Below are 24,772 nucleotides of genomic sequence, written 5' to 3'. Positions count from 1 at the left end.
AACAAGTTTATTTCTTTTTGCAGTGGTACCTTCTATCAGATCGTAATCCCCTTAGGGAGCAGAAATACCCTTCACATTTCTTTTCCAATCTACTGTACTAAACACTCTTTTTCCTTTCCTTTCCTTGTTCAAGGTCAGGTCTAGATCTAAACATCTGTTTTTAACATGTTTTGTATGCTGCTTCTCAGATTACACTCTGTGGGAGCAAGAGTGGGTGGGATATGAAAAGTTCACAGAGCATTTAAAGAATAGGTAGCACCCTTTTTGCTTGTTGTTACAGCCAGGTTCCTAGAAATCTCTCCATTTCTAGCTTAAAGACCAGAAACCAATTCCTTGGGAAATGCTTGGCAATATGGATTACTTTGGTACTTAGCTCTTTACTGTGAATGCTTTCCTGATAAAATATCACAGGCTTTCCATGAATGCACATAGGCTAATGAACTCTGAGCTTGCTCAATTGCAGGAGCTGTATTACCATGATTACTTGAGGATTTCACATCTGTAGGCTAAAAGCTGTGTAATTTAGTGTTCACAGGAGATAAATAGCTCTGGCTCTGTCTGATTGAGTTGTCAGCCAATATGACGCATGTTTTTGGGTGCAAAGATATGGCACACAAGGCCAAGCATGGCTTCTTTCCTCTTTGCTCCCCTTCTACTAGTAGATCCAAGAATGACCGGCTAAACCTCATTAATACTGAGTTCTTTGCAGTGCTCTGGTGTTTAGGGGAGAACCCTTTGGTGTTCAAATTCCCATTAGAAAGAATACTACGCCTTACATTAAAAGCCTGAAAAGGATATTTATCTAGACAAACAAATCATCCCAGTTTTGGCTTGATTTTTTTTTTTTCTGTTAGATGAATTACACCATTTTCTCTTGACCTGCAAACTTCTTCATGTAATTCCACATTTCATAATTTTCCCCACTTTCTACTATTCATACATAGAATTATGTACATAGAATTAGAAGGCCAACCTCATGGCATAGTAGTAGCTCTATCCACGATGTGCCCCTTTTCTAAAAGAGGACCTTGGTGGTGGTTTTTGTTGGCTAGGAGAAATTCATATACCACCTTTATGGAAGAAGGCTTTGTAAGTTTGTAGGCTTTTGAAGTTTTTTAAGTTTGCAAGCTTTTGAAGGCTAGCAAACTGCCTGAAAATATGGAAAAAGCAGCAAAATCATTGCTAAAGGGCACAAGTGCTATTAGGGTGGCAGACTGTAGGGAGGATAGGAAGTCCCCTTAGATATGCAGGTTTTTTCACAGTTCACTATACACAGAATTCAGCTTAGAAGTGCCAGGCACAACCAGTGAAAAACAGTGTAACTGACTGTCCCTTTTCTGTCGCTTCCCAGCCTAGAGGTGAGCACCACTGTGCTTGCACCAGCCCTGCAGTGCTCCCGGTACCAGCAATGGGATGCTGAGAAGGGACCCAGGTCCCCTCATAGAGGCACGAAACCAGCTTTACTGTGTACACTTCCCAGTCCATACACATTGAATAGGAAGGGTCAGGTCCAAAGTGAGTGAGAAGTAGCAACCAGACGTTTCAAAGGAGCAGAAAGCTTTTAAGACTCTCCTGGCCTTCAGAGGTGTTGCCTCCAGGCTGTCTCCTTGCTCTGCAGGGCTGGGTGTACTGGCCCTGGTGTGACCATCCAGCCATGTTCCTTCTGGAGGGGACCACTGCATGCTCTCCTGCCCTGATTTGTCATTCACTTACCCCAGTTCTCCTGCTGGGAGGGTGACATCAGATTACAATATTTCTGTGTAGACAGGACAACGTCCATATTCTTCTGAAGTCTGTTGCACAAAAGGGGGGAAACGATAACACAGTGCAGTTCAGTAACATAATTTTCCTACAGTGTCTTTATCAGGACTAAGAGAAGTCCTGCAAGGTAGACCCTGACTTCCAGTCCCTCTTTCCAATCCTGACATTTCCAGTTTGGCCAGAATAGTCGTGAAATGGTTATGAAGGGCAAAGAGTTTCCTGCAAGAGTTGACACATATTTACATGAAATTGTGATAGAGGATTTTTTCAGATTAGAAATCAGCTGTCCTCACAGTGAAACAAAATCGTTTGTTAGTTAACCCCGGGATGGGAGAAGGGGAGAAAGGGAAAAATTATTATTTAGCTGCAAGATAAGAAAAATATTCACTAATCTTACACTTTACTGTGTCCTCTGCTACCTCTTTCCCCCATCTGCCTACCTTTTCTGGCAGGCCTGTTTAGATGTCAGGTTTCACTTTTTTTCTTCCTGTCCTGTAATGTCATTAACAAGAACTTTATCCAGAACCCCGATTTGATACACTATATAGATTAATACATTATATATACGCTGTATACACCAACAATACATTATATATATATTATATACAATAATAATTGAGTGGCCTTCGGGGTTTCTAAAAATCCCTCCTTCTGCATTGTTATTGGCTGCAGTATCTCTAGTACGAAATGTTATGACTCTGTTTAGCAGCATCTATTCAGTCCTGGAAAGGGAGAAGGAAGGGAGGAGGAATGAGCACTTAATGGCTTTTTGGACAGAGCCTCTAATTACCAATAATGTAAGACACAATAACTTTTGAGGCAGCCATGGTAAGGACATGGGAAGATCCTCTTTGCAGTATTTGTGGGCGGCTGTGCAGATGTCTGCCTGCTCTCTGCTGCTCCACTCTCAGGCAGATATCTTTCAGACCCTCTACTAATCAATACTAATCACTTATGCCATCTGCCAGACACACAGATTACACAGCAGGGCCGGCACTTTCAGCAGGGCTAGCTGGAGTGACACACATAACTCATGCCTCTGGAAATCAGGCTACTCATAACCCAAAGCTTCCTCTGTGCACAGTGAAACCCTGCGACTCGGGGGCTCACTGCGGCGGCCAGCGTGCGGTGTTTTAGGCTCCCACGCAGCAGCGCTGGAGTGACCCGGCTTCCCAGAAGCTTTCCACTCATTTACAGCTGAGGTGTCCTGTAGTATGTGGCCCTTCAAATCTATGTACTGCTCAGGTAAGCCACTGACAGAAATGCAAACAGGTATGATGGCATTTCTGTGACAGTTCTCTGTTTCCATGGGTAAGGTGCAGAAGAGCTGCCTACGAACAGGTCATATGAAGTTCCTCAGGCTACAATCTGACCTAGGAATAACCTGGGTGATGTCCCCTCTTAAAGAATAGCTTACATCTTAAAACAGTAAGTATCATTTGTGAATATATTTGAGAGCAGGATTCAGAAAGTAAAGTTTAAAGTCCTTTCAACCTTCAGCTTTCCATTTTTACCAATTTTATGAGACGTTTATATTCCTGCATATTCTGCAGAGAGATAAGCATTTTTTGTTACATGCTGTAGTTTACGACGGGATCATTGTTCAAACACATCAGTGTTTCTGTAAATGTGAGACTCCAAAATTTCTTGTTTAAAGGTTTATAACTTCATTTACTATAATACTCAAATTTTACAATACACATTATATGCAGCTTTGAAGCACTCCATAAAATATTTATATCATTGCCTAGATGTGGCAGCTACATTTGTGATTAGAGTTTTATTCCTGTTAATTATAAATCAGACATGCAAGGGTGATTGTTTTTCTGTTCCCTTGACAAAAATATTTGCAATAGAACTCCTTCCTCACAGTCCTTCTGAGCTCACCAGTAGCATCAAGCTTCAAATTACAAAGAGAATTCCCCTATAAAATCCACAAGTTGCTCTTCCACGATAGTTTTCAAGGTCTCTTGGTCTTCTTCAGGCCTACCACTTGACTTTGGCTTTGCATAACTTGTAGAGCTCCAGCTGAATGGAGTTCATGACAGGTAATGGCATCGTAACTCATTATCAGTACTCTTCTGGATTGCCCAGTTTTCCTGCGATAGGCTGTCTGCAGCTCAGTCATCAGCAGTGCTGTGTTCAGGCAGTGATATACTGTCACAGGTAGCAAACATTTGGGTGAAGGCTGTGACTGTGTTCCACTGCAAGCTAACCAACTTTCTTTGCTAAATAAAATAGGCATTGCGAAACCCGCATCTTGAATAGTAAGCTTGACTCTCATTCTGCCAACCCTGACAGCTCAAAACCAGCCATTCCATCTATTTCCATAAATATCTGAAGGCCATTATTAACACAAATAAATCATTTTCTGTTGCTGTCCTGCAAGTTAAGAGTTGTACGCTCATGTAACGTTACAGCCTATTCTCTTTTTATGACTGATTCAACCTAACAGAAATGCAAACTGCTCTATGAATTACAGAGAATGACATCTGTGATAATGTTAGTTTACTTGGTATAAGTAAGTCAGCTGAACTTTTCTGCACTGCCTTCAGTCCTGTTTCTCCTTGCTCAAAGTGTACACTGGCTCTACATCTTCACACTTATATGGCTGCAGAACAAATTGTTTAGTCGGATTTGATTTTTTTAATAAACATGTACAAATGGACCATCATATACTCACTGGTGTTGAATAGCAAATACATAAATAATGTCACAGTGCTATCACAGTGCTAAAAGTCTTCACAGTACATGTATGTAAGACTGGATGTCATTATTAAAATAGCACACTGTTTTCTACAGCATTGAAACCAGCTAAATCATTCATCTCTTAGAGACCAACTTAAAATTTTGTTCTTTCTGAGGCTGAACATTCTATTATAGGACATTATTCTAAAATAAATACCTAAGATGAACTTTTAATGGTATGAATTTTGTTCCTAATTGGAATTTGTTAGTCACTCATGTAATTACTGGATATATCTCATTTCTTACCCTCCCCCCACCCCCCACCCCAGTAACAAATTCTACAAATATATAGATTCCAAAAATTCAGTGAATTATTTTGGCACTTAAATCACTCATTGGTGCTTCACTATAGGTATTTGTTACTTCAAAATCAAAATACCAGTTGCTTTGATTGGAAACATGAGCTGCTGTACCTTAAAAAGTCTCTGAACACTGAGTGGACAAGCCAAACTCATAATGCCATGTGTCATAAACATATACTGAATAAAAAGCTCATTAGTACTTAAGTGAGGCCTTGATGGACTTTTTTCCCCAAATACTATTTTAGTGTTACTAAAGAGAAAGGGCAGTAAATAGCTATTTGATACAGGTATCTGTATTCAAATATAACCAAAAAGATGAAATTCCATTTTTTATCTTTTTATGGCGGAAGAAAAAAGCCCTGCACAGCAGAAATCACAATATTATTTTTTTTTAATTGTCAATGGTCATTGATACATTGAGGCTGATTTGGGCAATCCAAAGAATAGTCACTAGTGAAGCCACGTCATGGTGTAACCAGTCTCCCTACCCCATTATAGCAGTTTTAGGCTGAAATTTCTTGAGTTTTAAATGGCTGTGCAAATGGAAACACCAGGCTCATTGCAAGTGTTTGGTCAAAATTCTCTAATGCAAATCAGTGATCAAGGCTGTGCTGCTTTTCAGCTTGTTTTAGGAACTGGCTTTAGACAGCCTCTGAAATAGCATGTATTGACATAATTCATTGAAACAATTTTGTTCAGTGTCTGAAATAATGAGTCAGCAGTGGATTGTAGATTTATGAGCAAATAGCTGTATGGTAGGTATGGCTGCATTAGAGTATAGATACATATTAATTTAGAAAAAAAAAAAAGAAAAAGAAAAAAGAAGTGGTCTGTATAGAAGGAAAGGAAAGAATAAATAACCATGAATTAAAATGGGTATCCCAGAGGGAGCTAGCTCCACCAACTCTCTTTTAAAAGCATGATGTGTGATAACTTTGATCATCAATAAAGACAATAAAATGTGACATTAACACTGTGTTTTGAATCCCCAAGCCCACATTCAATATGAAAGCTTTATTTTTATGGAGAAATCTAGGTGTAACTTCTTGATTTGCTAAGTCAGTATTTTACAGAGAAAACTGCTATTCAGGATAAAGAAAAGAGAATAATGAAAACCACATGCTTGAAGGGTTATTCTGAAGTGTTAAAACAAGGTAGCTTTCAGGTGATGCAATCCCATCTACCTGTGCAAGGAACACACCTACAATAATCTTGCTGGTAACATTGGAACAGAAAATTTCATACCTGGCACATAAAAAGAGTGAATTTGCTGCTCTCCTGCAAGCAACTCCCTCAATGCTGTCAGAGGTGATTACACCAGCTAAGGAGTAGGAGTCACAGCCCCAGAGGGGTGCAGCATTCAAGGGCTGCAGGCTCGGGAGAAGCAGTGAAGGTGGTTGTACTCTCCCTGCCTCTGGGCAGTGCCAGGAGCTGATCTTCCATGGGGCTGAGGAGGCCCCCGGGTACAACCCCTGCTTGCAGTTGCCCCATGGTGATGGGTTTCATTAGGGTTCCCTACCCATACAGGCTGGGGGGCAGCTCTGCAAGCCTACCCTGGGATTTTCCCCTTCCACCTCCTGCCCTTGCCTATGCTGAGCAGTACCCTGGCTGAGGAGAGCATATCAGTAACGCAGGTTTTAACTGGGGAAAGGGGTACAAAAGTATTTCAGAACAAAAAAAAGTTAGCATCATCCAGGAGGTATGTCCTGGCTGTTGTGCTGTTGCTCAGCATGGGCAGAGCTCAGCTTGAGTAAGTGTAAAACTGTTATCCCCACTTTGGTCAGAGCTATGCTAGTTTAAACCACCTGAAAATCTGATTTGGTTTCTTTAGGCTGCCACCCCAACTCGTATTAAGAGGATTTAATCAAGAATGTGTTCTGTGTCTGGGGACCAGAAAAGATCATGACAACTGAATTCACTGCAGTTAGAAAAGACTATTTACAGCATCCATTTCTCTTTACATTTATTTCAGCTGGGAGCTGTTGCAGCTACACTGTGACAAGTCAGGATAATGAAAACAGCACAGGATTTTACCCTCCGTTCATGTTTCCAGCTACTGCCTTTCCCTATCTGCCACATTCATTATGCTGAGAAAGGGTGAACCAGTTCTTACACAGCTGAGGGAAGAGTGTTAGCTACAGAAAACAAGGCATTTGGCATGGTGGTTGCATGTTATTCTGGGGATTAAATGCTTGAAGAGAAACTTGTACCCCAGGTGTCTCTGGGTGGGTAGAAAAATGACAGACGCAATTGTACTGAGTTCCAAGTGCGTGTCATTCTGAGAAAACAGACGTGCATATCATGACAGCTGCAGTGCTAGAAAGCAAGGAAATCTTACAGTCAGGGAGACAAGTTGATCTTCTACTTTCCCTTGCAGAGAAGAAAGTCAGCTCTTAGGACAATTAATTCCTGGATTTCTAAAAAATAACTATATTAATGAAAAGAGCAAAAAAAAGTTTCTTCAATCATTAAGCAATTAATATTTGAAGATTTTATTTTATTTTGACAAACAATAGAAGAATGGATTTCTGAGTCAGTTTTGATCACAATTATTCTGTCGACAGCAGGGGAAAAGGAGGAGGATACTCAGCATTCGGACAAGCTTTGCTGTGATCAGAGTGTGACTGCTCCCACTCCTGCCTAACGTTACAGCAAAAACCACAGCTGCCACAACCCCCTCCAAACCAGCAGCAAGCAGGGTTTTCCCTTCAATTGAAAGTCCATACATGTAAGTTTCTTCTGTTAGGAAGGCGAATTACACAACTGGAAAATGGTGTGCTGTTCAAAAAAGAGCAAGTTCCCAATGTTAGTAGGGAGAAGACTATCATCAGTACAAATCTGAGCTCGGCCCCCGCTGTGCCCTCACCCTGGACCTGCCCAGGTGTCCGCAGCAGGGTAGCTCTGTGGTGGAGCACCCTTCACCTGATGTTACCCCTGCACAGGAGGACAAAAAGGAATCCAAGCAGAGAAGGTGTTGTGGTTTAATCCCAGCTGATGACCAAGTACCACACATCTGCTCACTCACACCCCCACACCCCTTGTGGGATGGGGAGAAGAACTGGGAAGAAAAGTAAAACTCACGGGTTAAGATAAGAAAAACTTAATAATTGAAATAAAATATAATGATAATAATGATAATAATGATAAATAATAATAATAATGATAATAATTGGAATAATGAAAAGGAGATGGAAGGGGAGAAGAATAAAATCCAAAAGGAAAAAAACCCAAAGTGATGCACAGTACAACTGCTCCCACCCACTGATCGATGCGCAGCCAGTCCCCAGGCAGCGACCAGCAGGCCCCGGCCAGCCTCCCCCAGTTTATACACCGAGCATGATGTCCCATGGTATGGAAAGTCCCTTTGGCCAGTTGGGGCCAGCTGGCCTGGCTGTGTCCCCTCCCCATTTCTTGTGCCCCTCCAGCCCTCTGGCTGGCAGGGCCTGAGAAACTGAAAAGTGTTTGACTTAGTGTAAACATTGCTTAGCATCAACTGAAACCATCCGTGTGCCTGCAACATTCTTCTCACACCAAATCCAAAACACAGCACTGCGCCAGCTACTGAAAAGAAAATGGACTCTATCCCAGCCAAAACCAGGACAGAAGGCTCTGAAGACTGTCCTACTAAGACCTGAAAAAAAGAACAACAGTGAACAACCACAAAAATAACCCCATACTAAATCAACCCAAATCTCTTGACCTTTTAAGTACTGAGTTAGTGGTAAGGGGAACAAAACAGAACCTACTGATATTTACCCCCTGCTAATTTATTTGCCAACAGGGTAATTTTGCCAGTGATTGCCAGATTTATCATGAGTGTAAAGTGCTGGACCAAATCCCCTTCATGGGGACACTTTGCTTTTCCCAGTTCTGGCTGCCAACCAAGTTTGGGCTAATCTATTTCTTCTAACTCCCTTTCAGAAAGCTAAAGCCCTAGCAACAGCCATTAAAGCAATGTATGCTCAGCACTTGTGAAAGAGAGGACACATGTGAGCTCTTCAGTTCATATTTAGAAACCTCATTTCAGCCTCCAAAAGACTCATTATCCTACCCAGTGAGTCCGACCTCCTGCCACCCTGGTCAGCACATTGTGTCATGTCCTCCAGCACCGCTGCTTTTTGTTTTACATACAACAAGCATCCGCAGTGCCAATGCTCTGCAGCATCACAGGAGCTTTACAGCGACTCCTCGTGCACCCCTGAGTCGGCATTTCAGGCCCACTGAAAAGGAGGCTGCGAAGCAATACAATGCCTGTGAGAACAGGCAGCACATAGAGGCTGATACAATTTGTGTGACTGTAAACAATGTTTTCTATTTTTCACACATTGTACAGAACAGATCATTGAAAGACAAAGAAAACAAACACCCACAAATAACATTTTTGTTCCGTATGAAAACATCGTTGCAGCTATTTTAATAAATGAAACTTGCAGCAATAGTTTGGATTTTTTTGGTTTGGGTTTGTTGGTTTGGGTTTTTTTTCAAAGAAAGACCATTTCAGGTTACTGTGGTTTTGTCTCCAAACTCAGAAAAAGGAGGCAGAGACCTTCTGTTACTTTTCACCAGCACAGTATTCAGTGCTTATTAGTAAATCAAGATTAGTTGCCCTATGATTTTCCATTTGCATAATTAGACCTCAGAGGAATGTACCCACTGGCTTTTTCTGTAGCACCTTGTTTTCCTATAGCACTGATCAATCAGAGAGAAGTGATGAAGACTGGACAAAGGATAAACTAGAAAACTTGTCCTTATCTGGGTCCATTGCTTGACCATGACAACTGATAATAGCAGTGGCCTGCTCTAAACTATGTCATACTGCTACGCTCTTCTGCGTTTTGCACCTGCTGTCCCTGTCTGTTCCTTCAACTATGAATAAAATTCATTTTCTGTTGCAAAGCCTGAGAAGCAGACAGGGACAGCAAAGCTTTGCAATGGAAAGGGAATCTTATTCATAGCTGGTCAGGTTATCCAAGTAAAGCCAGGTTAGTGCTTGCTGAGCTAACTAAAATCATCCAGCCAACACAATTCCTCGTGCCAGCCTATGTGAAGCACAGGCTCTGAGAGGGCATCAGAAGGCTGGCAACGTAGGGAAGCAGCAAGCCTCTGGTGTCTGATACATGGCACCTCGTGACATGGAGGAATAATACCCAGTCTGAGAGGGACTTTATTAGAAAGTTAATAGCTTATTTCAACTCGCCTTTATAAAGAAGAGGCATTGCTGGAAGGGAAAGTACTCGTCAACTTTTGTTTCTTCTCTGGAAATTCACCCCTGTATGAACACTCAGGCAACTAGTTTCCTTGATGCTTACCATGAGCTTCCCTTTCATAGCACAATTTCTTCTTAATAGTGCAAGTCATTAACACCTATGGAAATGGTAACACACTGGTTTCAGACCTCCTCTCGGCCTATTAGCTTTTTCATGAAGAATGCAGGATACTAAAAGAGTGTCTCAGCACTAGAATTTGAAAGTCCTGCTGTAGCCTGTTTAAAGCTGAAAAAAATCCAGAGACTCAGGAGGAACTGGATGGGCAATTTAATCCTCTACTGCCACTGTCTAAAGTCAGGAACTGCTGTCCGTCATGTACTACCAGAATGTAAATTGCACAGCTGGAAAAGTAAATGAAATCTCAAAATATGTGAGCTGCCAAAAGATGCCATGAGAAAATTTAAGAAAATCTATTAACTGCAGAAGTCTCAAAATATGAAACCCTCCTCCATCTAATGAAAAAAATATGTATCGTTTCTTTCCTTCCATTTACACTGTGTGGATTTAATAAACTCCAGGAGGCTGGTGGGGAGGGGGAACTATCCACAGGCATACATATGCACACACAGCTTCAAGCTTATCTTTCTGTAAAAAAATGAATGACTTTCAATCCATGCACAGCAGCATGACGGAGCTACCCAGTAACAAGGTAGGGGGAGTGAATGAGTTTCCAGTACCTGACTGCTTGTTAATCACATTCCGTGCACAAAATGCTTTCAGAAATCTATTTTACTTTGTCTTGTATTCTCTATTCAGAATGAACAATTCATTCATTCAGTACCAGATTAGTACCTGAGCAAATAAGAGTCGGAAAAACCCACTGAAAACATCAGTGCAGACATGTAAAGCAAAAAAACCCCAACAAAAACCCCACAAAGCCCAACATGTTTTGATGGTTAAGTCCCTTATATATATATAAATACAAGGGCATCCATTACGTTGTTTCAGAAGCACAAGTAGAACCTTACCTTTCCAGGTTACTAATTCTGCGAAAAAAAAAAGAAAAAAAAAAAAAAGGAAAAGCAAATATATGAGATCATATATATGTTTTATGTATATGATTACAGTGTTAGCTCTTAATCAGTGGTTTTTCCAGTTATATTTCAAGAACAAAAATGACATTTCAAGCATCTGGCAGTTAACTATGGAAATCTTCTCAAAATAAAACACTAATGCTAAGATACATACATCTAATCTGTGTAATTGTCTGCAGCACACCGGGTGATTATAGGACTGCTATTTTTCACAATATCCCTTCAAACACTATTTCTTAGATTTTCATGGGTATACTACTTTGCTTAAGAACTCAGTTTTCCTCAAGATCATCATAAAAAGCATCACCTGTGCTGCAAAAGGTATAGCAGACCATTCACAGTGTTTTCTTGTTCCTCACTAGAGTTCCTCACTAGTTGAACTTGTGTTCTACAATTGGTTTACCTTTGCTCCCATTTAATTCTTTATTTTTTTCCAAAATTTTGATCAGATTTGCATTACTTGCATTTAAGATGCTAATAATAGCTCATAGACTGGAAGAAATCAACAGTGAAGATAAATCTTGTGTCAAGCACACGAACTGATTTCTAAACAGACTACAGCCCATCCCGGACTAAGTGACAGCGTACAGGTTATGCCACCGTCCCATCTTCACTTACGCAGAGAAATAGAAAGATATGAGCTCTCCCTGGAATCATAGACACTTGACTCTGAGAGTTGCACATTAATATATCCTTTAATACTGATTTTGGTCAAAAATTATACACCATAGAGAGCAACTCACCAAAGCCTGAGCTGTAAGTAGAGTCCTGGGAGTTTTCTCTATAAAGCCACTTCATGCCACTGCTTTTCCCAGCAGGAGCTGAGCAGAAGCAAGAGAAGACAGGTCACCTACTGCCCCAGGGCTGCCGGTCTCCCTTTCATGTGACAGATGACAAGTCTTGTCCCTCTGTTTCAAGGAGCTCAAAAGATCAAGAGGGTCTAAGAATTAGAGGACAGAAGGAAAGAAAAGGTTTTCAGGAGGGCGGCTGCTGAAACATTCCTGTACAGTGCTGGTTTGCAGGATACTCATGGGCCAGGGAGGGATGCAGATGGCACACATGCTTTACATGCTTATATTTCCTTTTCTTTAAAGCCAGAATTTAGGCAATTGCTAAGTGTCTTTCAGGTTCTCGGTATTTTTTCCTTAGTTTCTCTTTTCCCCCTGAGACTATGAACAGTTTACAGAAGTTTTAACCTGAGTCAGGCAAAATTTAAGCAGGATTTAGATGTAGAGAATGTATCAAATTATCCACAGTAAAAAAATATATGTTATCTGGAGGATAAAAATGTCATAAAAATATGTATATGTGAGTACGTGTGGTGCATATGAGTGTATCTATATGTGTATATATATATACACATACCCATGCACGACCACATACATTTTATAAGCCCTTCAGTGAGTCTGGGAGGTTGTCCTGGTTTTGGCTGGGATAGAGTCCATTTTCTTTTCAGTAGCTGGCGGCGCAGTGCTGTGTTTTGGATTTGGTGTGAGAACAATGTTGCAGGCACACGGATGGTTTCAGTTGATGCTAAGCAATGTTTATACGTAGTCAAACACTTTTCAGTTTCTCAGGCCCTGCCAGCCAGAGGGCTGGAGGGGCACAAGAAATGGGGAGGGGACACAGCCAGGCAAGCTGGCCCCAACTGGCCAAAGGGACTTTCCATACCATGGGACATCATGCTCGGTGTATGAACTGGGGGAGGCTGGCCGGGGCCTGCTGGTCGCTGCCTGGGGACTGGCTGGGCATCGGTCAGTGGGTGGGAGCAGTTGTACTGTGCATCACTTCGGGTTTTTTTCCTTTTGGAGTTTATTCTTCTCCCCTTCCATCTCCTTTTCATTATTCCTATTATTATTATTATTATTATTATTATATTTTATTTCAATTACTAAATTGTTCTTACCTTAACCCACAAAGTTTACCTTTTTTCCCAGTTTTTCTCCCCATCCCGCTTGGGAAGGCAGGAGTGAGTGAGCAGCTGTGTGGTCCTTAGGTTAGCAACATTTCAAACACATCATAAAAAACAGTCCAGGAGTTGTGGGTGTCATTTTCCCATCCTACTTAATATACACTCATTGGTGTTTTCTGTGTTTATCAACATAAAGCAGTTAGCATGTGAGATTAAAAAAACAAACAAAAAAGTAAAGTCAGGTTAAAGAATAAAAAGAAACAAACTAAACCACTGGATGGAAAGGAAGGGAGGAAAGCACTGCAAGAAGTTTTTACCCTCATAAGGGTTTCTTCAATGTTCTCGGACTGGCAGGGGGGCCTTGTTGCAGCGCACTGGCGCTTGTCACATCCCTGGACAGGATGCACCCAAGGAAAATGTGCTGCCTTGGAGGGTCCTGGCCTCATTGCACCACTTTGTTGCAGGCCAGCATTACTGGTCAAGAGACATAGTCGTTCCAGGTTTGTGAAAGAAGTACTGTTTAGGTGGATAGTTTAAGCTCTGGAGTAAGGCCCTGAGGAACCTACTGCACGGAGCAGGGGTGAGAATAATCAAAAGACTTGCCTTGTTTCCCCATGGATTTGATTTTAGTGTTCACAGTCTATAATTTCTCATGCCAATTTCCTTAATAGCCTAAGGAGTTCCTGTACATAACTGAACCATCTCAAGACATTGTTTTGTGTCAGCTGTCTGAAGCGTCAGCACTTTCAGAAATCAAGTGCCTACACCAAGAAGGTTCACAGCATAAATTTTATATGAAATTGATTGTGTTTAACATCCTGGAGTTATCATGGCAGGGGATCTGAGACCTGTGTACAAGCACTGTAGAACTGTGGAGAAGAAAGCCAATACCAAATGTGCTGACAATGTGTCCTCCATCTCACTAACTAGCTCAGAGTGTAGCAGCATGGGGGTGGTGGCAACAACTACAAGTTCTTGCTATTGCCCTTATCTGTGGCAACCTGCTTCTGCCCAAATGCTGCAGTTTGTTGTCACTTCAGTTATCTGGTTACAGTCCAGCTCCTTAAACGTTCACTTAACACAATGGATAAGGCAGGACTTTATAGAAGTGAGAAAGAAATGAGTAATTGCAGATGGGGATGAAGTTAACTTTGACATCAAAGGCAACATATATATATATAAATATATATAAATCCTCTCAGTTACCATAGAAAATGCATGTTAAAGCTTGTCAATTATTAGCTAAAGAAATGCAACACTTTTGCTGAAATGTTCCCTCCTCACTCCAAGTTTTAAAACTCAACCTAACAGCACACAATACATACAAAGGGTTTGAAGCCATGCACAGATCCCACATTCCCAGAAAACTGCAAAATTTGACAATTGAGTACAGCCAAGGAGTCTGACGGCCTTAAACCCTCTTACATGTTCAACAGAGACACTTTTGCTAAGTTGCTGAGTAAGTTGGAAACTGTGCTTGGGTTTTCTGCTTGCCATGTCCTCTTGCTATGCCACAGGGCACTCCACTCAGGAGGTTTTTTCTTCCTGGAGTTTCTCAGGGCCCCTCTCACACTGCAAATTCCTATTGGCATTCACCCCAGAGGGCTGCTTCTTCCCAGCCTTCTCTGCTCCACATCCACCTTAAAAACCCTGTGGTAGAAAAGGCAAAGTGACTCCCAAAGGGAGTAAGTGCAGAGGGTTTGGTGGGGGCAGCTGGGGTGCACAGGGATTTCACCCAGTCAGCAGCTGTTCCCTGATGGTTCTAACTCGTTCTGGGGGGGTGTTGTAAAGCAGACCTCACATCTGCTGTTCAGTCTTATGAGAAAGCCATAAGGTGGTTGTGCTGGATTTTAAAACGCTGGTTGTTTTCATAGAATTTATGTAATCTCGACAAATACATCCAGTAATGATGTCGTACTGTTATTTCATACCATAATACAAAACACAGCAAATGAAAAACTTTATTAGACAATACATCCTTTGCTCCTCAATAACCTAAAAAAAATTTAAGGAGACCCTGGAATGCTGACTTTTAATGAGATGATAAAAAATATTCAGGCTGTATTAGCCATTCCAAAATTACAGCAGTGAAAGCCTAACAACCACCACTAACTTTTATATAATGCATCATTTAATATGTAGCCAAAATGCCTGCAGAAGACTACTTTTTAAACAGTGCACATTCGTAGTGAACTCTTGAAGAACATTTTGACAGGATGTCAGCGCCACTCAGAAGAAACCAAAAGAACAGTGCTCCACACCATGTTTTCTGCAAGTCTGTATTTATTACAGAAACCCTTCCACATTTAAATATACTAACAGCCCCTTTAAAATACTGCATTCAACTCCATTGAAATCATACTGGGATCCTTTCTTACAAACCTTTACCGATGAGGTAGAACAGCATAGGAGCCTCTGGCCATCACAGAAATGGCATCAGCCTGTTTCTGTGGAATACCTGACCGTGTGCTTAAGTTGACAGATAACTGAACTTAAGTAAGTATTCCCATGTGTACAGCAGGGGCTTTGTGTAAATACCTGGGGCTAGGACCCATTGTGTAACTTTGCCCAGCACAAACGAAATCTTACAGTCCTCTTGAAGGAACCACCCATTCACAAACTGCCTCTGTGCAGAGCTGAAGACCAACACTTTGGCTCTGCAGGTGCCTCCAGGAGGGGGAGAAAATGTAGCTGTTTAAGTCTTCTTTTTCTAACCCACCATGATGTGAAACGATGGACTTTCAAACTGTAAAATATTTTTCTGCAGAGAAAAGCTCTTGGGATCCAGGACTGAATGTAACCTGCTGTGGTCCTTACAGAGGTATATTGTGGGGTGGTGGAGGAGGAGAAAACATTTTTGTATTTGGAGGAGAAAACCCATATCTAGTCATCTGAGGCTGCACCTGCTCACAAAACTAGATTACGTGACAGTACGATACTCATGGACTGGGGTGCTGAGAGCAAAGGCAGTGGTGGAAAATCTGAGATAAAAGCACGCTTCCACATAAGGGAATTGCTCGAAATGGCATGGCTCTGAAACCTGCTGCATTTGGAGAATGTGTCTTCTCATAACACAGCCCTCCTTGCGCGTAGGAGCTGGTGTCTGCCCTTTCACAGCTCCACAACCAGAAGCAAGGTGGGGAGCCTGGGCTTGGTGATTGGGCATGGAGTTGAAAACCTGGGGAGAGAGTTAGTAAAACAAGCTGGAGTATACAGGCTCTACTCAGGCAGCAGTAAACCTTTTGTACTCTTATATCCTACTTAAGGAATTATTCTTTGAGGGACCTAAACACCACAGCAGCCTCTGACAAGCTTTGGTATGCTCATGTGTTACCAATGAGAGTTACGCTATTCCACTCAACCACCCTTTTCACTGAAGTGCTGTATAATATATTAAAAATTATAAAAATCTTGCATCACTGTGAAGGTGGAGGAAGAGCAGATCCTTCAGTAAATGCTAAGTGTCCCAAAGAAACTCTTTTTAGTTCTTAAGGCAGGAAAGTTTACGAGCAGGTATAGTAAAAGCTGGCAGGAGGCACTTTATTTCATGTTTCCATCTGCCAGTTGTATTTTGTGAAATGGAAGATTGTCCTTTCACCCAATAAATTCACCTTTTTTACTGCAGAAATTTCACATTAAATACTAATAACATTGTTTCAGGGGATCAACTAAAGGACATAACAGGCAATTAAAGAGCTCCAATTATATCATAATTTTCTGTGTTGACTTATTTCAACAGATTACTGAATTTCTATTGAAATGGTATTCCAGAGGGGCTTAGCAATGTTTTAAGCATATGTTCCAGGGCTACAGTCCCAGCACTGAATACTAATAACACAGTTTGAGATGTGTGTTCTCATGTGTCTCAGATATCATAGTTTCAGTTCATTTTCCATGAATTATTGAAATGAAGAATTATTTCTTGTTTTCTTTTTCGAATCAACACTTACTACCAGCAGCGCTGGAAGGAGTAAAATCCAGAAAATGTGCTGCAGTAGATAAGAACTGCAAGCGGTGTGTTGGGGATGTTACCTGCATTTACATATTTGTATTTTACTAAGTAATCAAAAAAGCCAAGTTGTATAACTCATGCATCACAAATATATACAAACCAGATAACTGGAAGCAAAGGCTTACATAGTAGCAACAATTCATACCACACCTACAGCAATTGCTTGGGCAATTCTCCACTTTTTCTTCAGAAATTCTCACTACTCAACTCTCTTAAGGATTGCTCTAGCTCCCTGGGAAGCGGTGTACAAGGACTCCTTAGGGTCAAGAAGTAGAAGAAAAAGAGGTAAGAGAGTCTACACACATTCAAAGGTTAAATTTAATCTTAGAAATCTGATTTGTATGCTGCATGGATTTCTGAAAAGTTGGAATGTCAGGAAAAACTGGTGAATAATGCCTGTTTAATAGCCAGCATAAATTAGATCATACGCAGGACTAGAGGCATTATGTAGCTATTTTAAGGTGTTCATGGTTTTAAATCACCTGTCTGTGCTTAAAAAGGGAGCCCAAAGCGAAGCATCTAAAGCAATATGTAGCCATGTAAATCGGTGCCTTTTCTAGCTTAAGGCATGTTGAAGAAAACGGATATATGTGTATAAACTGTATATATATGTGCAAAATACAAAGAGCTCAAAACAAAACCTTCCATTTTGCATGCTGCTCTTCTAGGTGACAGCATGGAAGATGCTAAGAGGGAACAGCTGTTAATCAAGTTGTAATCACTTGCTTGGGACGCCTGTCCAATGTGATGAGCGCAGCATGGGGGTGTGGGCAGAGCTGGATCTATATCAGTCTGGAGTTCTCCACAGTTCTCTCCAATATGCACCACAGCTTCTGAGCTCTCCATACTGTTAATACTTAAGCAGAATAAATTAAAATATGCTTTTAATTAAAAAAAAATCCTTTAGAACAGATCTAATGCAAATTAATTTTGATATTACACCTGTGAAAACCCTGAGCTGTCTACAGCAGATTACACATACTTATGAGAAAAATTATGTTCCAGATGTCCAAATCTGCAGTCAAAAGTTCAAAGGACATCAAACCAGTGAAGAGCCAAGGAATCAACTTAGAACCTGAAATCAAAGCATGTTGAGGTGATACAGTTTTCTCAGCCAACAGCGTATCTTTTGTCAGTTGTTTATTTCAGTTATTTGACTTAGCCGAGTGCTACAGCTACGTCATACAACATTCAGAAAACAAGGACAAAGAAAATTGTTTTTTCTATCCCAATCTGTCAATGAAAGCAAGATACTGAAAGTTGAGATACACTGCCTCTAAAATCCTGAAAGACAGGGCAACAGGGAATAAAAGATTCAGTTCACTAAACAGCAGCAAAAACTATTTAGTAAACAAAAATGGTTAACTGGAAACCACCATCTGATATACAGAAAAATGGATTTATCCCATATATTTATTGTAGTTATGTTTAATTAAAAAATACGACAGTGTAGTTTTGTCTATTTTATTTCCAATTACTATTAAAAACCTTGATATAAGTTAACGGATATAATCAATAACAATCACAACTTTATCATGTCACATAAAAATTAAGCATATGAAAAGTGGCTTTATAGTTGGTTAACTGTGCATAAGGTATTCTCCTGTTCAGCAGAAGTTATGCCATTTTTTAAATATATAAGCTGTACTTAATTCCAGATCAGCACATTTTAATGGATGTTCCCTCACAAGAATCAGTATCTCTTACAGAAATTAGCCGGTAAATATAACTACATAACAAAGTTATCTAACACAAGCAGCTAATAACATACTTATTTGGATGCTGATATAAATTATCATCTGAATGTGTGATTTTAGCATTTGATTCGAATCATTATGCCCTGAACTGAAAGACAGAGTCAACTATTCAGGTGTACTTTGAGGAATTTTACTTATATCCATACTTCTTTGCTAGCTTTATGGTCTTAATTTTAATGTATCACAATTTTTAACTGTGCCACTCATTTTCAAATGGCAAAACTAAATAAGGCTTTTTTTTTTTTTTTTTTTTTTTTTTTTCCACTGGCATGGACAGCTAAGTATCCCAAATGGCAATCTTCCCCAGCCGTAATGACTTTTAACATCTATTCCAATCTGCAATTAAACTATGCATGTTGATAAAGCAAATCAATTTCTTAACACACTCTGGATGCCAGAAGTATTTTTTCCAGACTAGACCACATCAGGATACGAAAACTCTCTCTCAGCCTTCCACAGTTTTCAACAGTTTTTGTAGGCCTGAAATGCAGAATCTGTGTTCCCTTCATTTTTTTCTACAGACAGTATTTTTGAAAGCAGGTTTGCTTTAAATGGTTTCTGTCTCTCAGTTTCTTTTCTTCTTTTTCTAAAAATACAATTCCTATTTTTCTCACCCCTTATTTACAAAATCTGACTCACCATCTTTACACTCTCATAGCGCAGCATGACAAAGAACTGCCAGCAGGAAACAAGGATTAGGGCTTGGCTTTTCTCAAATTAGCTAAAAGTGACTATCTTATTCTCTCACCCCAAAAAACCCCAAGCATTTACTATATATTTTCCAAGGACACCAGAACATTTCATCAGGTATTTTAGACAGCTATAAATATTTTGTACTTTCCAAAACCAGTGGATATTTTCTCTCCTAAAGCTATTCTGGGCTCCTGGTTAACCTTATATTCAGATATTCTTCAAAGAACTCTTTTGATTCCTTTTTTCAAAAAAGAAAAACTTATTATAGAGCAAACATTTGCCAAAGTTCCTATATTTAAGTAACAACTGGGTCTGAATACAAGAATCCATCCTAATACAACTCAGTGATTTGGGTTTCAGGGGTTATTTTTTGAAAGTTTCTTTTATATTTGCATGAAGAAGCTGGACCCAATTTACGGACCTTGGGGCTTAGAAAAGTTAAAAAAAAAAAAAAAGAAAAAAGTACCTAGTTAGACAGAAAATGGTTTTCTCTGGAAATCTAAACACCTGAAGTTCGACTCATAGACCTCATAATAATGGGGTACATAGAAGGAAACTTCAATTAAATCTCACCCTCTGTAGCACAAGGGTGACACTACAGCTAACGCACGTCTGGTACTATTGGCAAAAACAGTTGCTACATGCAGCCTGGTTAACTGCATAAAGTCCATGTGATAATAGGAAACCACAGGGGCTTTGCTGTGGACTGGGTAAGCATCACATAATCTCACACAGTAAAACAGCTAAATGAAATGATTGCTCAGTCTCAATACACTCAAGCACTTTGCTGCTTCTTTTCAACAAGACCAAATGAGGCCAGATTTTGGAAGTTATAAAGCCAGTAATAAAAGAACAAAACTGGAAGATATTCACACAAAAGTCTCACTTACCTGAGAGTTTTCAGTGTAAAAATAGCTATTTTTTAATATTTTACAGCAGGAGTTTTGGGTATTTGCAATTTTTGCAAACAGAACTCATTTATTTTTCACAGGGTGAAGAGAAATCTAAAGAAGTTCTCCAGTGACTCCACTGGGCTTGGCTGGGAATACAGAATTGACTTTACTGAGTATTTTTCTGGAATAGAACTAAAGACAGCCTTTGAAATTAAACTGGTGCCAAAGAGCCAATTTCAGATAGTCCGTAAGTCTTTCATTGCAAAGCCTAGTAATTCTCCCATCACTTTTTTAAACAGCTTTTGTATGTAGATTCAAACTGCCTCCTGAGCATAAGTAGCAAGGTTCAATTTGTAGTTTCTGGATATCCACTTCTCCATATCCCAAATATCTGCAAAACATAAATCTGCATTACTTCGTACAGGGATTCCCCACACTAGAATAAGAGAGAGGTGCCTTGGCAGACTTTGTGGGACAAATGAGCACCTGAACACATTGCACCAGTGCTGTTAAGATCCTCACTTACCAAGTGCTGAGTTTACACAAAATTATAGCACTGCCACTGTATCACTTAGCAGCATCTGCAAACTTAATGCTCCACAATGCCATAAATGATGATATCTGTTACCAAAAATAACATTCACACAACCAGCCATGTGGAGGAAACATTTATACACCACCCTTCTGACAATCCAGTCACGTTTTTGAATATTTCCCAATCTTGGAATCAAGTTTGCTGCACAGTCCTCCTTCTGTTTGGCACTATCAGCCTGTGTCATGCCAGAAGTCACTGCTGATCTACTGTGCTATTTGATTGGTGATGTGTGGTGCTTCTGGGCAATCCTTTAAACTGGGCTATCACAGGATACCAGGGTTCTCAGAGATCTTTAATATGTGAAATTACTCCATTTCCTGACCTGTCACAGGCAGTTGAACACCCAGGCTGCTGCTGCTGACCCAGATGAAATGTGCTCTGGACCCGCAGCTTCCCTCAGGTCCAAGACTGATAACAGAGAGACATCTCAGCAGCACAGCAAACCCAGACTTGCAGCTCAACAGCATTATTTTTTTTTTCATTCTCCAGGGTCAAGTTTTAACCTCAGTTGTCTCAGACTCCCAGATCTAACCCACAGTATTAGCAAGCCAGTAGGCTTGAAAACACTCTCGGAATAGAAACCTTGGATTTTTTCCTCCTTTCCTAGCTTACAGATATGGACACACTCCGTTTGCTTACTCAACAGGGCTTCTTAATCCAGGAAGCATTCGCCATTCCTGCTTCACCTTCAAGATGAAGAAGCTTGACCCCATTTGTTTGGTCTAGATAATTTTTTTATTTACTCTATGAGCTAACAAATTCTCCAAGTGGTCTTTGTAGCATCTCAATATTAGAGGTACATAGAACTGATACGTGCACAAACACAGATTTGTATATATAACACTGAATCACAGGCAGCTTTGTAACAAATCCTTGTTTGTTTGTTTCAAACTAGATGCCAGCATTACACTGTCAATGAGAAAGAAAATCACTTTTCCTCTTCCACTTTTTTCTATTTTTGCAGAATTAATAAGTTAGGGTGAAGTAAGAGAAACACTCCTCTAAGTAGGTAGTCAGCTGTGGGACAATATAAGAGTCTTATGAAAACATTAGCCTAAGCAAGTAATGTTTAGAACACAAGCTGAAGAGATGTTTTAATTTCCTATACTCAGGAATAATATTGCCAGTCCTCATTTTTGGACAGAAAAAAAATAAACTCATGGCTGTTCAGGATAGAAGGAAAAAAAGTGTTCCAAAGTCAATATGCATTTCAGTTTTAGCCATATCAAATAATAGTTAGTGATTTATTGTCAGTTTGATTTATGGCATGAGCAAGGTCTTGCCAAATCACCAGTTCCTTGAACTGCAGTTTCCATTCTGCTCCTCCATGGTTCAAAGGGATGTGTAGCTCAAAAGAAGTGATATGGTGCCTAAAGGGACTTGGTGTAAGAGAAATCAGGAGGTAGCAGAGAGCAATCTGCTAAGGAAGCAAAAATGCAGCTTGGCAGCGGAAAATGTGAAGTAAGGGAAGACTGAATCAGAGTGGAAGCCAAGGCTGTATTTATGAAATCAAGCCTAAATTATGGTATAATGTTGTGACTTCCAAACCAGAGGAACAGCACACACAAGGAAACTTGCTCAAAATAACCTTGCTGCTCTGTTAGTGACTTCCTGAACCACCTACTGTCCTGAGGTAAAGGGTAACCTGAGGTATTAAAAATACACCCATGCATTGTAATTTAGAGCTATAGACACATTCCTTTGAAGATTTATCACCATTTGCTGTGAGAAGGATCTGCAATTAAAGTCTATGTCAACAAGCAGAAGTCAAATGCAAAGATAACGTCACATGGAGAAAGGAAAACATGTGCTCTATACACTTCACAGAGCACAACGACACAATGTCTCGGAGAAGCAATTGTTTGTTTCACTTTAATTTTAGAAAATCAAAGAAGAAGTAGTGGTGACTGAAAAGATATAGCATGATTTATAACAGAGAGGCAGGAAAGAAGAATTTGTGTCTAAGGCAACACTTAGGACAATACTTTGCCTGAAGCACATGCTTCAATTTCACAAACTTAACTGATGTGAGAAGGTATTTAAAGGTAAATAAAAGTTTACATGGTGTTCTGAATCTGAGCGGATCCAGGCTGATAAAGGATCATACCATCAAGATTTAAATCTTGCTAAATCTCATGATCAAGATGCTGGGGGTCCTAATTATAAGTAATTTTAGTTCACCTTCATGTAGCAGCCAAGAATGGATTGCAGGCAAGTCTAGTTTCTAATTGCACAAGCACCTTTCTGCTGCTGTACTGCATGCAGGTGTAAGGGGCACGTTCCTGCAAGGGTGAAGAAAGGTGGCAGAAGTCACTCAGCAGAAAAGACAAATCCTGCTGTGAAACTACAGCAACAGTAGCAGACTGGGAACCTAAAGTCAAGAACAAAACCAGATACAGCCCTCTGTGAAAAGCTAATAGCCCAGCGTAGATTTACCCACCGTTCAGTCGATGTTGAACAAATAGCACTTTCCTGGTAGACAATGTAAAATGGCAAAGGACCTGAGAGAAAGTGCAGCAGTATCATCCTTTCCTTGAACTTTACAGTTGGGTTTCCAATTTCCTCACTGTCCATATAATTTACAACCCAAACAGCTTTGCCCATCTTACCCCACTTTTTTTTTTTTTTTTTTTTGCTAACAAGGAATGAGTTGTCTGTCTCCTCTTTCAGTTTTTGTTCAGTCATACCCTTCTTGCAACACAATTTGGCAATGATTTATTGTGCGATCCTATTCCAAACAGGTGTCTGTTTTCTGGCTCCCCCTGCAAACTCGGTTCCAGAGAGCAGATGGTAATAGTTAGCTGCCTTCTGCACCTGCATGGATGAGAGCAGATCTGAAGAACCTCTTCTGTATGTTGAGTAGCTCAGAGCAATATTTAGATGACCTTGTGGTTAACATGTAAGTAGCCAACTGTATCCAGTTTGGCACTGGTGCTGTGGTGATTGTTAGTTGAGCTGAATTTAGGACAGGAAATGGTCTGGGGAAACTAAGTTGAGGCAGGACAATTTGGTGCATTGGCAGCCAAAAAGGCACCTGAGGAGCACCGGCAGAATGGACAATACCCACCCGTGTCTTTTTTGCCGTTTCAGGAATTCTTGCAGCAGTCACACGAATAAACTCATTTACTGTATTTCAGACCATGTCCAGCTGTCACGATTCAGCTAAAGGTTTGGGTACTCTTAATTAAATACAGAAAAGCAGAGCTAGTTTTCTAAACGTGCATCAGGCTCAGTTGGTTACTGGCCCAACCTAATCTATAGCGCTCTGACAGAGAAGAAGGAAGATGTGGGAGAGACGGATTTGAAGCCTGAGATTTTTGAAGGTGATAAACAGACTGAGAACTAGTGAGCTAAAAAGAGGGAGTGAGATAAGAGAGAGAGAGAGAAAAGAAGTGAGGGTTAAAAAGGGAATTAAGGTACAGTCTGCAAATCCACAAAGAATGAAGATGGAAGATAAAGTTACTGAAAGAAAGAAGTCATCAGCGAAGAGTAAGAAAACTCTGGAAATAATAATTAGAAAATTCAGTTTGGGGAAAAGCTGTATACTCGAAAAAAGGTTCATTTATTCAATAACTCTTTTCCAGACATGCTTTGAGATACAAACTGATCCAGAAGGTGTGGCTGTGACTCTGGTGTAGGTCAATAGCAGCTCTGGGCATCAGGTCAGGCATTAGGCTGCAGGGCAGAAGAGTCAGGCTCACAGGTCTGGGTAAATCCCATCTCTAAACCAGATCAACAGGGTTCACAGGAAAAACTCTTCACAGGCACACACTTTTTTCTCTATTGAGGCTTTTGCCA

Source organism: Falco naumanni, chromosome 3 (assembly GCF_017639655.2).
Source record: "Falco naumanni isolate bFalNau1 chromosome 3, bFalNau1.pat, whole genome shotgun sequence".
Lineage (NCBI taxonomy): Eukaryota > Metazoa > Chordata > Aves > Falconiformes > Falconidae > Falco > Falco naumanni.
This window is presented reverse-complemented; position numbering follows the sequence as displayed.